We start from the raw sequence: 10,993 nt of genomic DNA, 5'->3' as shown, positions 1-10,993 counted from the left end.
TTTATTCTTCTTAGTTTAAGCTGAAGATATCTTGTGGTGTTGACACTGTAATGGTCAGGTTCTGAGTCTGCCCTCCTCTCTCGTTCTTCGACGATGTAAGGTTTGTTAAACAAAAAAAAAGAGGAGGTAGTTAAACGGCCCAACAGCCCTTAACAGCCGCAGGAAGAAAACTTTCTAGTACCAAGCATTTCAATAAAATTAACAAATTTGAAGATTAGGAGTCCTTCCTGCCGCCATAAGAATAATCAAAGTAAAAATTTAAATAAAAAATTGTCATAAGTATCTAAAGGCTTATGATTTCTATTTATAATTCAGCATAGGTATCAATGACATTTTAGCCCAACACAATTTAAGATTAACAGATGATTTAGATTACACAAGTAGGAGTGCAAGACAAAGCCGATCAACTTCCATTATTGAATAAGTTTAGAGATTAACACAGTAACTAACCCCGCTATCAGGTAGGTAGGTAGTAGTTTGGCCAGGGCACCAGCCACCCGTTGAGACACTACCGCTATAGGGTCTTTTGATTGGCCAGACAGTACTACATTGGATCTCTTGTTACAGTTTATTTTTCCTTTGACCACACATACAGTGAATAGTCTGGTCTATTCTTTACAAATTCTCCTCTGTCCTCATACACCTGACAACATAGATTACCAAACAATTCTTCTTCACCTAAGGGGTTAACTACTGCACTATAATTTTTCAATGGCCAATTTTCTCTTGGTAAAGGTAGAAGAGACTTTTTAGCTTTGGTAAGAAGCTCTTCTAGGAGAAGGACACTCCAAAATCAAACTATTGTTCTCTCGTCTTGGGTAGTGTCATAGCCTCTATATCATGGTCTTTCACTGTCTTGGGTTAGGTTTCTCCTGCTTTAGGGTACACTCGAGCACACTATTCTATCTTATTTCTCTTCCTCTTGTTTTGTTAAAGTTTTTATTGATTATGCAGGAGATATTTATTTTAATGTTGATACTCTTCTTAGAATAGTATATTTTCCCTTTTTCATTTCCTTACTGGGCTGTTTTCCCTGTTGAAGCCCTTGGGCTTTTAGCATCATGCTTTTCCAACTAGGGTTGTAGCTTAGTAAGTAATAATAATAATAATGATAATAATAATAATAATAATAATAATAATAATAATAATGAAATTAATTCAGTAGGGAAACAAACCTAAAGCAGAAAATTATGTGAAATTATAAGGAGAAATAATCAAGTGAAGCAAAGATTAGAGAAGTGTAATGTAGATAAGTGGAAAGCTGATACGGAAATTAGGATTGATAATTTTAGGATAACTGATTAATTAGTGAGAATAAAGCAGGCATCATTATTAAAAAACGATGAAGTAGGCGATGCACACACCACATTGGATAAGTCATTTGAAAATATCAACACTTTCCGTGAGTTTTAAAACAAAAAATGTAGGCTATTATGTTGTTCTGCCAAAAAAAAAACGAATAGGTTATTTAAATTAAAAACAATTGCCAATGACAATTCACTTTAGGTAGTTGTAAATGAGGTATCAACTTAACATAACGATTAGTATTCTAGATATTGATTTTAGTGAAAAGAAAGGGAAGATAACCAAAACACTAGGAAATTAAAAAAAGGATCTAAGGAGCAAATAGCCACATTTCCTACCAGTAACTCAGAATAATTTATATAATTACAGGGAAGTTAGAGCCATAGATTATAGTGATAGTACAAATTACCCTAGACATAGCCAAAGGATAAGCAGTTTTTTTTAGGATAAATTCAATAATGATAATTCATTTCAATCTAAGGGAAGTTTGCATAAAAAAAGGGGAGCTAGAAAAGGGCTAAAATTGTTACAATTGTCAAAAGGGTGGTCACACAAAACAGTAAGGCTGGCATAAAGATAAGAAACCCCATCACAACATAAGAGAAAAACACTTCTCAGAATGCCCCTCGGGCACAGTCAAAATGGAAACTCAAATCCTACAAATAGTACAGAATTAAGCAAATTAAAAAGTGACTGTAGCCGGCTATAAAGAAATTCAGGAAGACAGGGAAACACTAAAGAGGAAGAATAACTTAGGTAATAGAAGTTCATCCACGTTGCAAGAGACTATTCTATCCTACAGATGATACAAGGCTGAAGAATGAATTTCATTGTGAGAAGTGTAGGCTAACAACAAAATAAGATAGTCAGGAAATGTGTTTTTACATGTCAATGACAAGTATTTTACAAAACTGGCCACTTTGTAAGAGACGACTTCGATAGTTGAAACAGACTCCAATTAAGAAAGGAAATGAAAATTGAATAAAGTAGGCAGGGAGAAATAAAAATGTTTAGAAATTGGAAGTGAAGCAAATAGTGAATATACACCTTATAATTACATAAAAGGTGCTATATAAGTAAGATAAATTGTCGACAGTGAAGTGAGTGAATATAATAGAATAATTAAAATAGAAAGGAGTTCCAGGAAGTACTGCCTTACGCTAATGAATATAAAAGAATTATGATGCTATAGGCAGATGAGATATAAAGAAATATAATGATATATGCATATGAATTATAAGTAAATTATGTTGCTGATAGGCACAGAATGAATGAATGATTTGAAGTTCTCTGGCATCCTGACATCGAAGGTCATTGATGCCAATATCGTTTATTATAGATAAAGATTAAAGGAATATTCAATTAAAACCAGAAAAGTGAATATATTATAGAAGTTGAATAGCATTAAGAAGACCTGCTTCTGATATAAATTTGAAAAGGCCACTGGCATTGTATAACACATCATGTCTAAGGATCTTGGCAGGGATGTACCTGCCTTCTTCCCACCGCGCCTCAAACAGATATCTATTTCTTTTTGTGCTATAAGTAGGGTATTCAATCAACAAATGCCTCACTGTCAAGGGTATCAAACAGTCGTCGCAATATAGTTGGTGTTGGCCAGCCAGCGGAAACTCTTGTGTTATCCAAGTGTGACCAATGCGGAGACGACAAAGAGTAGTGTCCCACTTTCGGGGTATCCCATTATACCTCCAAGGGGACATAACAATGGCACCTTTTCTCATCTTATTTTCGGTTAAACTATCCCAATGTTGTTGCCAATTGTTATAGATAAGATTCTTAATTACTAGTAAAAAAATCATTACAGAGAATGAGATACCTTTCTTGGTAGCCATACGGCTGCAGCACTCTTTGCCAGTGAATCTGCTTCTTCATTTCCAGGCACACCTACGTGTGCCGGAACCCAGCAAAATCAAACTGTTATAGCTTTCAAGCCAATAATTAAAAGCCACTCTAAAATCTTCAAAACTAAAGAGTTACTAGGATTAAAACCATCTAAAGCTTGAAGGATACTTTTTGAATCACTATAAATAGTAAAATTGCCCTCCTCTTGTAACGCTTTTTTTTCTCAATAGCGGTTAGTATGGCAAATAGTTCAGCTGTAAATATGGCAGATATTGGAGGAAGTGCACCTCTACAGTTAAAAGAATTACTTTATACTCCAGATCCCACGCCAGCATCAGATCTGGAGCCATCAGTGTATTATATATATATATATATATATATATATATATATATATATATATATATATATATATAAATATATATATATATATATATATATATATATATATATATATATATATATATATATATATATATATATATATATATATATATATATATATGCTGATTCCCTATGTTCTTCAACATGTTTCATAAAAAGAGACCTAGCTTCTAATTCAGACATGTATTTTCTAACACCAATAAAATATTTACTAAAAGATATCTCTGATAATTTCCACGGAGGGGTTGACGATATCTTAAATGGAAGCACATTACTCCTAATTATATCAAGACTGTTTAATAATTGCTTCACCTGAAATCCATAAGGTTGGGGAGATTTTGGGTGCAACTCAAAATATATTGTGTGCCTTACAAGGCTTGCAGTCTGAAAGGCTAGAGAATTAGGAAGTCTTTGCAACCTAAATCAATACCGAATAATAGAAGACATTCGGTAATGGTCTAGAGGTAACTCTCCAGTATCAACAAGGAGACTTGGGAAAGGTGACGTTCTAAATGCGCCTGTGGACAATCTAATACTAGCATGATGTACTGAATCTAATATCTTTAATCGGTTTGGGATGGCCGAGGAGTATATTTCACACACATAACTAATTTTGGAAAATATCAAGGACTTGTAAAATTTTTAAATGGTTTTACGGTCTGCCCCATAATGTATGGGACAATACTTTTAAAAGATTCAGAGCCCCAAGACATTTAGTTTTTAACGCCTTTACGTGAGGAACCCATGTAAGCCTACAATCGAAAATCAATCCTAAAAGTTTAGCTTCACCCACTCATGGGATTCGTAGAACTTTCATGTAAATAACCGGGTCTTGATGTACTCCCCGGATACGACAGAAATGGAAAATAGTATTTTTGCTTGTTGAAAACTTAAACCTATTCACAACAACCCACTGAATAACTTTGTCAATTGCGAGTTGTAGTTTTCTCTCAACTATTGACATTCTAGCTCCAGCAAATCATATGGAGAGATCATCCACAAATAGTGTTCAGAGAATATCTTCGGGAATGACTGAGGATATCCCATTAATTGCTAGTGCTGGTTAAACCCAGCACACTCCCCTGGAGAACTCCTTCCTGACATTTCATCTCTAATAGAGTTTCACCCACTCTCACTTAACAAACTCTATGTGAAAGAAATGAATGAATAAACAGTCTTAACTTCCCCTTAATCCCAATTCATAAATGGTTTGAAGTACACCATATCTCCCTATAGTATCATATGCCTTTTCAAGGTAAAAAAAGACTGTTTCTTGGTGCTGTTTCGAATTATTGTAATTTTTTTACCGGCATAAAAGTTTGGCGCCATCATTATTTATTCTTGTTGCAACTTATTTGTTCTACCTAACCTATCGCTTGAAATGGCTATTCTCTGCCTATTTATGTTTGATATTCCTATTATTCGTCTCTGTATTCTGGAAAATGACGGTTATTTATCTCTTTATCTATCACTTCATCTGGCCCTAATGCTAGATTATGCCACTTATCATGCTTTGATTACTTAAACTGTAATAGCTACTCCTATACAAAAGTCACCACCCACTATTCAGATGAAGCATTTCACCGGAGTAGAATCAATTAAAGAGTGCATTCATTTCTCTTCTTCTGAACTACATAATTGTCTATTCTGACATAATCTGGTATCATATTTTGAGTTACCCTTCTTCTCTAAATATTTGCTGGTTATTGCATTAGGCATTAAGCTAATCTCTAGCTTTTAATATATCAGTACTGATCAGCCTTTATATCTAATTTTCTTATTAGCAACATAACTCATTTATAATTCTTATGCTTATACCTTCATTTAAATTTCTGTACCTATCCCCTCTTAATGAGAGGACTTCTTGATGAAGTCATTGAGCTTCAGCACAACATATCATTCCTGTGTTGAAGCTTGGTGACGGGCAAGAGGGCTCTCGAACTTGGGGAAATGGCTCCCCCAGCTCGAAACTAAATTTCTCTCTCTCTCTCTCTCTCTCTCTCTCTCTCTCTCTCTCTCTCTCTCTCTCTCTCTCTCTCTCTCTCTCTCTCTCTCTCTCATCTTATTCTTCCTCGTAATAATGCTTCGACCTTCTCCTAATTTTATAAACTTTCTTTCGGGTTGCTGTCCCAACTCGATGAGAAAAATTTCCCTTACACACACACACACACACACACACACACACACACACACACACACACATATATATATATATATATATATATATATATATATATATATATATATATATATATAAATATTATATATATATATACATATATATATATATATATATATATATATATATATATATATATATATATATATATATATATATATATATATGTATATATATATATGTATATATATATATATATATATATATATATATATATATATATATATATATATATATATATATATATATATATATATGTATATATATATATATATATATATATATATATATACATATATATATATGTATATATATATATATATATATATATATATACATATATATATATATATATATATATATATATATATATATATATATATATATATATATATATATATACATTCTCCCTCAACCTTTTCTTTTCCTTGGAGATTTGAATGGTAGACATCCTTCATGGGGTTAGGTTTTAGCAAACACGAGGGGAACTATCATATCATCAATTGTGGAAAATAAAGATGTGGGACTCGTTAGTACAGGAGAGCCCGCACACTTCCATGTCCAGACAGGTACCTTGTCATGTATTGACCTATCAATACTAGGATCTAATTGCCTTCTCGATTTCGATTGGAGGATATTAGATGACTGCTATGCTAGTGATGATGTACCAATCATTATAAACACCAACAATGGTCCATTTTTACATAGATCGCCACGATGGTATCTTGACAAGGCTGGCTGGGAGAAATTTCATGGGCTAAGCGAAATTGAGGGGGATGCAGAACAGTTTGAAAATATTGATGATGCCATAACGTACTGAATGAAACTCTCCATACAGCAGGAGTCAATTCAATTCCTAAAACAGCAGGATTATTAAAACGATGACCAGTCCCCTGGTGGTCTTCAGAACTAACTGCTCTGCACAGAGCCACAAGAAGATCTCTAACACGATTGTGCAGACGCCACACTGATGAGAATTTGATTATATACAAGAAATGTAGAGCACAGTTCCGTCGCGCCATAAAAGAAGCTAGGCGCCAGTCATAGGTGTCTTCTTATATCTACATTAACAGTAAAACACTGCCATCTTCTGCGTTGAGGAAAGTAAAAAAAAGATAGTAGGCAAATTCACACCAACCCACCACCAGTATTGAAAGTGAATGGCCATTATGTGACTGGAGCAACTGAGATTAGCAAGGCCCTGGCTGATCATTTTTCAAATGTATCATGCAAGTGTGTAGCAGCTCCTGATCACCAGCATAGGAACATTAAAGAAAAGACAATTTTAAATTTCGCATCAGGAGGGGAGGAGTCTTACAATTCTTCCTTTACTGGAAGAGAATTTGATTCTCCCCTTTCCACTTGTAATGATACAGCCCCTGGACCCGATGGAACTCCATATCCAAATTAACCTCAAATAGAGCAATAAAGGGCCAACAAAAGGGGTTGTTGATTTCCTTTTAATTATCATTAGTCCAACTAAAGACTGATATTAGCTTAGAAGACGACAAATTTACATTGAATAATTGGGTAAATGGGAGAAGCTTCATAATCTTTTAGACAGAAATAAGAAAAGACTACTAAACTCCTTGTTGAATAGTATGAAGTTCCTGGACTTTCATATGACTAGTTAGAGAAACAAATAAATAAATAAATATTATGATTGTATAAAATGTAATATCTTAGAAAAAATGGTTCGAAAGTATATGTTCAATGAATGTAAACCAAGGTCCAAATAATAAATGTCTCCTAAGAAGTAAGGGACCACACAGAGTATCAAAATAAAAAAAAAGAAATATGGTACGAAAACATTTGATAAAGTTATGGGTAAATGTTGATAGCTGATGTAGAGAAACTCATAGATGATGAACATTTACAAGTGTACTGGATAATTTACAAGATTGATGAAATAATGATGCCAGCAGAGCAAGAAAAAAAAAAGGTTATTATTCCATTTTACAGGCAAGGCATTGGTGTATCAAAGACAAATATGTTCTAAGTGTAAATAATAGACATGAATGTAACCAATGATTGTGAAGAAAAAGGAAAATGTTCAAACAATTTATGAAGCAAGAAGGTGAACTGTGTTACTAAGATTAAATTGAATATAACTAATAAATTGAAGAAAGGGAAAGATTAAAACGATTAAGGATGCAAAATATGAAAAAAAAGTATGAACTTAGGGAAAGTTGTATGTTCAAAGTATAATTTTAGTTCCTCGTAATTATACAGGGAATAGTATAAAGCAAGTACAAATAATTAAGTTATGTTCAATGTGCCCTTTCACTTTGAAGTTTGAGACAGTAAGTGTGGAAAACGCACGAAAGTTAATTTTATCTGTATAATAGATAATTCTTCTGAAAGAAAGGGAAATATAATGTGACATAAATGAAATAGTCTGCTAATGATTCTTCATGTTAATAAGAATTATTTGATAACACTGATACGTTAGTTTCTTGTAGTTTGAATATTAAAATTTACCTATGAGGACATTTCAATTGAAAAGTAAAGTTATTGTTCTGAGAATAAAACGAAAACAGTCAAGGTGACGAAAAAACGCAATTTCATTATACTACTGAGATTTAATTATTCATAAAATGTCTTTATTATGTACTGAGTATGTTTCCTTATTGTGTGATGATTGCGGTATTATATATGAATATTATGAAACTGATATATATATATATATATATATATATATATATATATATATATATATATATATATATATATATATATATATATATATATATATATACTATTAATTTAGGATATATAAAGAAAATAAAAACTAGGTGTTTTCTACTCATCCTTCTATGTGTTACAGACAAGAAAATTGAATCATTTTTAAAGATGTATAATGTTTTTCTAGAGATATTTTCTTAAAAAATTAATAAAATGAATTATCATGATGATGTATGTTGAAATGAAACGCTTTCTTAAGAATTGAATAAAGTGAATTATCATGATGATGTGTGATGAAGTGAAATGTTTTCTGAAGAATTGAATAAAATGAATTATCATGATGATGAGTGATGAAGTGAAATGTTTCCTTTGGAAATGAATAAAATTAATTATCTTGATGATGTATGATGAAATGATATGCTTTCTTAAGAATTGAGTAAAGTGAAATATCATGATGATGTATGATGAAGGGAAATATTTTCTTTAGAATTGAATTAAAAAAATTATTATGATGTATGATGAAGTGAAATTTTTTCTTTAGAATTAAATTAAATTTATTATCATGATGATATATGATGAAGTGAAATGTTTTCTTTAGAATTGAATAAATTAATTATCATGATGATGTATGATGAAGTGAAATGTTTTCTTTAGAATTGAATTAAATTAATTATCATGATGATGTATGATGAAGTGAAATGTTTTCTTTAGAATTGAATTAAACTAATTATCATGATGGTGTATGATGAAGAGAAATGTTTTCTTTAGAATTGAATTAAATTGATTATCATGATGATGTATGATGAAGGGAAATGTTTTCTTTAGAATTTAATTAAATTAATCATCAGGAGGATGTATGATGAAGGGAAGTGTTTTCTTTAGAATTTAAATAAATTAATTATCATGATGATGTATGATAAAGTGAAATGTTTTCTTTAGAATTGAATTAAATTAATTATCATGATGATGTATGATGAAGTGAAATGTACTCTTTAGAAATGAATAAAATTAATTATCATGTGGATATGTAATTACATGCAATTGAAAAAATCATTGAGTAATCTTCCATTATTGCAGGAAATATTTTTGATAAACTTGAATTGATAAAGTTTTGTGTGTTGAACATTTTTATCTGCCGTTTAGGGCATTACCTTTGGGTGATGAGATTTTTCTTTATGTCGACCAGACCAAGAGTGTAGAGGTCACATGTAATGGAAGACACAAGTGCATAGCAAAACGAATGTAAAGTCATTCATCAATCATTGCACAGTTGGCATTACTGGATGATTTGTATCATGTACCTCGTGTATTACGGATTAAAATCAATCTTTCATTACCAAGAGTTATAGAAATAAGATGAATTGATTTAAAGTTTATTTATTTAAGGGGAATAGAAAATGTTCTGAAACGAATGGACAATGAATATATTATATTTTATAAATAAGAGATTGCACTATTTTTACTGTTTGATGAATTTTGAATGATGTCTATTACATTGATAATTCACGATTTTGTAAAGTACTTTCTTTTGAAAGAAACTGCAAAAAATAAATCGGTTATAACTGAGAAAACAGTAAAATGAAGTCGTTGCGTGTAATTGTGTTTGGATTCCACATAAATCCAAGGAGCAGGCCGAGTGGTGTCAGGAAATTAGTTGTTTCATAGCAATTCATAATGGATGAGTTAGTAGATGTACGTAATGAGTGGTTTTATTGGTTTAATTATTTAATCAAGGAAGATAGAGACATATATAATTTATAGTGATTTCGTGATCAAGTACAATAAGACAGAAAAAAGTACGTTGAAAGCAGTAATACGACACAACTTGGAATTCCGTTTGAATGAAAATATCGCCGGAAGTCCAAGCACGTGAACAGTGTGACGGGAAGTCGATACGTCACGGACAGCCATCTTGGTTGTCACACCTTAAAACCAACAATATAAAAGTAGGATGGTTTCCACATGAGGCATTAGTCTACGGGCCGACCAAGGGAAAGGCCCGTGCCTACAAGAAATGTTGGCTTAAATACACTTCCACATGAGGTAGTCATGCCCAACCAGTATTCCCGTCAGAGAGGCCTTCTTCGACCTTAATGGACATTGCCCCCCCCCCCCCCCCACTAACCCTCACCCCCACCCCATCCCCTCCCCATGGGGATTCGGAGTTCGCTTACTACATTCTGTCTTTAGCGTGGACAGATATCCACCTAACAACAGAGGCACCTGATTTTGAATTAACGCCATCCAGCCATGATGTAGAAGGAAGCTTCGAGGAAGGCAGTAGATTGTCCGTCTTCTGCTACGCAATTATAAGCTCCAACAACTACAAGAAAGACAGGGCAGATGTCAGAGGCACTACACAGAAGCCAAAGATAAAAAGCGGCCTTGCAGTCCTGAAAAGGGAGAAAATCTACTAGAACTCTCACTCCTGCAATCCAGAATCAACAATATTGTGTACTTCTTTGCCAACGGGCCCATTGTATCTTTATTGTTAAAATTTGCACATTTTTCCCTAATTAGATTATATAAATATACGGAGCGATCCGTACCCCACATTTTCCGAGAGAGTTGGAATGATT

Source organism: Palaemon carinicauda, chromosome 26 (assembly GCF_036898095.1).
Source record: "Palaemon carinicauda isolate YSFRI2023 chromosome 26, ASM3689809v2, whole genome shotgun sequence".
Lineage (NCBI taxonomy): Eukaryota > Metazoa > Arthropoda > Malacostraca > Decapoda > Palaemonidae > Palaemon > Palaemon carinicauda.
This window is presented reverse-complemented; position numbering follows the sequence as displayed.